We start from the raw sequence: 7,166 nt of genomic DNA, 5'->3' as shown, positions 1-7,166 counted from the left end.
TGAGATTTTTATGGCAATTATTTAACCCATGACAAATCTGTTTTCTCAAGTACTGGAGATAATAATAATGCTCCCCTTAGAGGATTCAAACTCAATTCCCACATGGTCAGGCAAGTGAAATCCATAACTGCCTAGGCATAGTAGATCAAGGAGAAGTAGAAATTCCATTCAACTCCTAATGCTAAACGTAGTCAAACTCAAAATATTTTACAACATTGTATATGCTGAACAAAACACACTTGGCCAACTTGTAGTCAGCGTGTGAATGTTTGACTATCTCATAAGTCAAATATTGATTGATATAAGATTGTTTCAAGAATTAAGTGAGAGAATGCATATGAAATGCTTCATACAATAGAGAATCCATACAAAAGGAGTACATATATTCTAATCCATTTATATGAAGTTCAATATTAGGCAAACCAATCTACAATGAGAGAGACCCAAACAGGGTATACCTGGGCAGGGGACGGGTATCAGTAGTGAAGGAGCATAAGGGAGTATTAAGAAATAAAAGGAGCATGTTGGAAATGTCCTAGTCTGGTTCTAAATTGTTATCTGTGTAGAAACATACATTAAAAATTCATTTATCTGGTTGGCGAGGATGTAGGGGAAAAGGCACACTCATACATTGCTGGTGGGACTTCAAATTGGTGCAATTATTATGGAAAACAGTATGGAGATTCCTCAGAAAACTTGGAATGGAACCACCAGCTATTTCACTCCTTAGTTTATCCCCAAAGGACTTAAAATCAGCATACCACAGTGACACAACCACATCAATGTTTATAGCAGCTCAATTCACAATAACCAGCTATGGAACCAACTTAGATGCCCTTCAACAGATGAATGGATAAAGAAAATGTGGTATATATACACAATAGAATATTACTCAGCCTTTAAGAATAATGAAATTATGGCATTTGCCAATAAAATGGATAGAGATGGAGAATATCATGCTAAGTGAAATAAGTCAATCCCAAAAACCCAAAGGCCTAATGTTTTCTCTGATATGCAGATGCTAATTCACAATAAGGTTGGGGGACCTAGGGAAGAATAGAGGTACTTTGGATTAGGCAGAGGGAAGTGAAGGGTGGGGAGTGGGTATGGGGATAGAAAGGATAGTAGAATACATTGAACATCATTACCCTATGTACATATATGATTACACAACCAGTGTGATTCTACATTATGTACAGCCAGAAGTATGAGAAGTTATACAACGTATATGTATGATGTGTCAAAATGCATTCTATTGTCATGTATAACTACTTAGAACAAAATTTTAATATTCATTTATCTGTACACTTCCACCCTGTGAACTTTATTGTATACAAGTTACACATTAATCAAAAAGAATATATTAAAAGAAGTCCTTCATAGTATAATAAGTGTTTAATAAATTGCTGTTGTAGCTGTTATTATCATTATTTTTATTGTTATTGTTATTGTTAAGCCTCAAGGTCAATATACCAGCAAAATGACAAATAAGCATTCACCTAAGACTCACTCTGTTCTGGAAACATATGTCAGATTATATTTTCTAAAAATGAATGTATGTATGTTGAGCATATCACTCCCACATGCTCTTGCTACATCATGAATTTCATTCCTTCCACCAAGAAGTAACATCAATGTTGAAAGAACGAACAAGGCTCATTGTAGGAGAAAATGCCCTTTTTATTGAGGAACAGCTCTGTATATTTATAGAGCCAGGGGTGATTTGACAGTTATGACAGTTTAATGGTTAAACAGTTTGACAGTTGGCATGGGGTGCTTTCTGATTGGTGAGTAACGATCATGTGAGTCAGCAGGGCTAGTCTGATTGGTGGGTAAGGATCATGTGAGCCAGCAGGGCTAGTTTGATTGGTGGGTAAGGATCACGTGAGCCAGCAGGGCTCACCATTGGACGGCTCTTCTCGGGGGATGGGGAAGTTAGTCTTTGGAGCCCTGGCGACTCCCAACAAATGTCCCATCCTCTTGAATCCAGTCTAGGCTTGTAAAACTACTCTCATCAATAGAGCATGGAAAACATGTCATGTGGCTTCTGAGATTAGGTTATAAAAAAGCACATGACTTCTATCTGGCTCTCTCTTGAGACACATGTCTGAGAGGTTCTTCTTCTCCTCAAGATGTAAGTCTGACTACCCTGAAGTTGCCATGTTGGAGGAATCACCTACACTGCCTTGAGAAAGATGTCTAAGAAGCCTTGGCTGTTCCAGCCTTGATTGTTAATGTCCCAGTAGCCCAGGCACTAAACACATGAGTCAAGAAGCCTTTTAGATGACTCCAGATACCACCTAATTCAACCTCATAAGAGACCCTGAGCCAGAACCAATCTGAAAATCTTCTTCTGAATTCATGACCCAGAGAAGCCACAAGAGATAGTAAATGATTATTGCTTTAAACCAATAAGCGTTCAGGTGACCTTGTAGGCAATAATGGATAACACAGAGTTTGCTACCTGGGAGGGGTGATGCTATATCCACAACAAAAGAAAACTAAAAGTGGAGTGATGACCTTGAGGGCAGAGGTGGAATCTAATGGCCTTCAAGGAGGCTATCCATAAGAGCTTAATGGAAAGATAAAATTAAATGATGGAGAAAAGAGAGATCTTTGTTATATAGAATATTAGCCTCTTCAGGCTGATGTATATATAGAGAGAGAGAGAGACTGAAGCAATAGAAATTTATTTGCCTACCGTTCTGGAGGCCAAGAAGTCCAAATCAAGATGGTGTCTAGTTAGATTATTTGGGAGAGTCCTCTTCCTGAATTGCAGATGGCTACCTTCTTACATGGAGGAGAGAGAGTTGGATCCTCCTCCCCAGCACTATAAGGATTAAGGTTACCCTAACGATCTCATTTAACCGTTATCACCTTTCCATAGGCCATACTTCCAAACACAGTCACATTGGGGGTTAGGGCTTTAATATATAAAATTGGGAGAAACACATATTCAGCCTAAAACATATAGTGAGGACAAATTTAGAAATACTATTTTTTGTGCTAAAAGGGAAAGCAGAAAAATATAGCTAATACATTAACTGATTTAGCAAAGGAGATTTCCAAGTAGAATATTGAAGGTGCCACTTGGCTTCTGATTGCTTATAATAAAAGGTGAAAAGAAGGAAGACATGTTAAAATAATTTTTTTTAAATGAGCATAAAAGAGCCAAGACTTGCTGAGTTTGAAAATAAAGATATCTGATGCCTAGACTCTCCATTCAGGAAATGATACTAAAAGTTTAAAATGGCCTCCAGGCAAAAATCAAATCCAGAGTGCTGTCAAGGAAATGCAGTCTAAAGATAAAACTGGGGGAATGAACATGAAGCCTTTTATTAAGATCTCAGAAATACGTAAGGTGGTGCTTCTGACAGGAAAGCAAAGAATGGGGCTTTTGGTGATGTTGATGTGGTGTCCCACAGCCACCTCAGAGGAAACCCGAGACAAAAGGAGCTCATCTTGTGAATATTTGTGGTTGTGACTTGTATCTACTGGAGTGAATGCCAACAAGAACCACAGAGTCTCGTGGTGACTGTAAGCTGATTGCTGCGTCTGCAACACTGTGTACTTGGAACAAGAAGGACCACAAAAATGGGTATTTGGATCTCCAAACCGCTACACAAATACAGGCTGAGAAAAGCCCCAGTTGCGAACACTGTTTCTAATGGAAAAGAATGGATGATCCAGGTGCCTTCTGTCTCTGAGCTCAGAGGGTGGAACCAAGAGCCACGGAACTATTCACAGCCATGGGACTGAGTTCTAATCCAGAAATTGCCAACATGCCCAGCAGAATTTCAGGATTGCTAAGGAGCCCTGGGTGCTCACCATTTCCCTTTTCTCCCTTTAGCAGGAAGAACTCTCATGGTTATCCTATTGCTACCTCACCCTGTGGATTAGGCAAAGGGAAGATAGCATGTTTCCTTTGTTCAAGGACTTATATATTAAAAGGAACTGTATAGGAGTTACTGTATTTGAAGAATACACCCAAGGAACCTCATTACACATCAAGGGTCAGGACCTCATGATGAAACTGTCATATGATGAGACTTTGGGGGATTTGGAAGGAGTGAGTGGGAAGGATGTGAATCACCAGGAGCCAGCAGGTAGATGAGGCAGCCCGCCCCTCGGGAACCCTGACTCTGTGGTGTAATCCCCTCTCACATAGAATCAGGCCTGGCTCTGGGTGACCAATCTAAATCAAAGAAGAAATCAAATGAGACTGGGTCACATCAGGGCTTGTGGCTTCTGCCTGGACTCTCAGACCTCATGCCAGCTTCTATGATGTGAGACATTCATGCTGCTCCATGGAGAGGAACCAAGCCCTCCCCAACCAATAGCCACTGGCCCTGGGAGTCAACTTCCTTGAGAGCAGATCCTCCAGCCCTCGGTGACACCTGACTGCAAACCCATGAGAAACACTGGGGCAGACCACTCAAATGTGCAGCTCCAGAATTTCTTTTCCAAAGAAATCTTGAAGAGCAGCTCAGTTTGCGTAATCTTTGCCTGCCGGTTCACCTCACCAAGCCATCATTCATAGACCAACCTGGTAGCTTCTTCTCTGCCCAATGGTGACTGAGGGAACTAGGTGACTGTAGTATTTGGTGCACAGTAGGGCGATGAAGGCAAAGGAAAAGTAGTGGATCTGCTGGCCCAGGATGCCAACATTGTGTGCCACTGCCAGGGAGGGAATAATGCTGGCCATACAGTTGTTATAGATTCTGTGAAATGTGATTTTCATCTTTTACCCAGTGGGATAATTAATCCAAATGTTACTGCATGCATTGTAAATGCTGTGATAATTCATCTACCTGGATTGTTTGAAGAAGCATAGAAAAAATGTTCAAAAAGGAAGAGGTCTAGAAGGCTGAGGAAAGAGGCTTATCATATCTGACAGAGCTCGTATTGTATTTGATTTTCATCAAGCAGCTGATAGGATCCAGGAACAATAGAAAAAAGAACAAGCAGGAAAAAATTTGGGTGCCACAAAAAAAGGGCATTGGCCCAGTTTATTCTTCCAAAGCTGCTCAGAGTGGACTGCAGATGTGGGATCCTGTTTCTGACTTTGAAGGCTTCTCTGGGAGCTTCAAAGTTCTAGCTAACCAGTACAAATCTATCTACTGTACTTTGGAAATAGCCATTGAAGGTGAATTACAAAAACTCAAGGGTTATATGGAAAGGATTAAACCAATGCTGAAAGATGGAGTTTATTCCCTATAGGAGGTCCTACATGGACCACCAAAGAAAATCTTGGTAGAGGTGCAAATACAACATTGTAAGATATTGATTTTGGGACTTACCCTTTTGAAACTTCTTCAAACTGTACTGTTGGAGGTGTCTGTACAGGTTTGTTTATGCTGCCTCACAATGTTGGTGAAGTGTATGGAGTTGTGAAAGCTTCTACCACTAGAGTTGGTATTGGTGCCTTTTGTACACAGCAAGACATTGAAATTGGAGAATTATTACAACAGAGGGTAGGGAGTTTGGCGTGACTACAGGAAGGAAAAGAAGATGTGGCTGATTGGATCTTGTTTTACTCAAATATTCTCATGTGATCGATGAATTTCCTGCACTGGCCCTTACCAAGTGGAATATTTTGGACATGTTTATGGAAATCAAAGTTGGAGTTGCTTACCAGTTAGATGGTGAAATCATACCTCATTTCCCAGCAAACCAAGAAGTCTTAAATAAAGTTGAAGTTCAATATAAGACTCTCAGGAGGGAATACAGACATATCAACTGTGAGGATATTTAAAGAACTACTTGTTAATGCACAAAATTATGTTTGATTTATTGAAGATGAGCTTCAAATTCCAGTTAAATGGATTGGTATAGGTCAATCCAGAGAATCCATGATTCAACTGTTTTTAAAATTTCCAGAAATACTCCCTGAGAGGGAGGGGAAAGATTTTCTTAAATATTTCTTTAAGACCTGCAAATTCAAGGATATTGATGTGAGTTTTAAGCCCCACAGTCGTTTCGAGTCTTTTAGGAAGAATGGCTATTGTGGAGATAGACTTTGGCATATTCCAGTGTCACTCCCCTCAGCTGGAATAATTGCTTTATCACATGTTGCTCCTGCTGCTCAAGGTGCCACGTTTTCTTACTATAGTAAATTTTACTATAGTAAATCCATGTTGTTTGAAATCTAAAATAGTTACTTTCAACGTAGTTTTTATTCATTACTGTCATTATGTGTTCTTAGGTTTTACCATGGTAAGAACAATTAATGCAGTTTTGCACAAATATTTTACATAGTGATCATTCACTGTAATCTTTGCTAGAAATTCTTTGTTAGAAAAGGATGAAGAGAGAGGGTTCTGTAAACTGTTGCAATGCTAAAAATTCAGTTTAAATTGTGAACTGTTTATTTTCTGCTGAAACCATTGCAAAATTGAGCTTTTGGCGGGGGGAGGGAGCTTATTCAGAGGTCCTTTAATTTGTTCAGAATACAACTTATTTCTCTCTATAAATTATTTAATACATTGAACATTTAATTAAATGTGCAGAGAAAAAAATATTCCCCAAAACAACAATCTTAATGTTAAAAAAAGTAAAACGTATGTTGTGATATTTGATAGATATTTTTCTTGAGTTTCAGACATTAACTGAAATGTATCTTTCCTTTTATTTTAACACACCATTATTTCTATGTCTAGTGGATTGATTTTTCAACATTGTGCCTACAAATATATGTACAAAATCATCTACAAATGTCTAAATGAACCCAAATTGTTGGCCATAATTTTGATCATGACTTCATTTCTCCTTTCTTGGGAAAAAAAAAAGGGGGGGTGTTATTTTGACAATTAGACTTAGCATATTATGTTGTAGCTTTTCCTTCAATGAAATATTAAATGTTTAAATTAGGTGCCACTTTATTTTATTATACCATCAATAGTTGATTAAAAAGAACCAAATATTTCTAGTAAAAAAGAAAGGAAGGAAGGAAGAAAATTTGAATGGGTGTTATGGTTTGGATGTGAGGTGTCCCCCAGAAGCTCACATGTGAGATCATGCAATAAGGTTCAGAGAACTGATTGGGTTGTGAGAGTCTCAACCCAGTCAATGGATTAATCCCCTAATGAGATTAACTGAGTGGTAACTGAAGGCAGGTAGGGTATGGCTGGAGGAGGTGGGGCATTGGAGGCATGGCTTTGGGATAT

General features: G+C 39.0%; 1 pseudogene; it reads left to right on the top strand.

Annotated features, from left to right (window-relative positions):
* The first annotated feature begins 2,543 nt into the window (after positions 1-2,543).
* On the top strand, positions 2,544-5,492 carry LOC107158010 (annotated as a pseudogene).
* The last annotated feature ends 1,674 nt before the right edge of the window (positions 5,493-7,166 follow it).

Source organism: Marmota marmota, unplaced genomic scaffold (genome assembly GCF_001458135.2).
Source record: "Marmota marmota marmota unplaced genomic scaffold, marMar, whole genome shotgun sequence".
NCBI lineage: Eukaryota > Metazoa > Chordata > Mammalia > Rodentia > Sciuridae > Marmota > Marmota marmota.
Note: the sequence above shows the minus strand (reverse complement) of the source record. Positions and strands in the feature narration are given on the sequence as shown.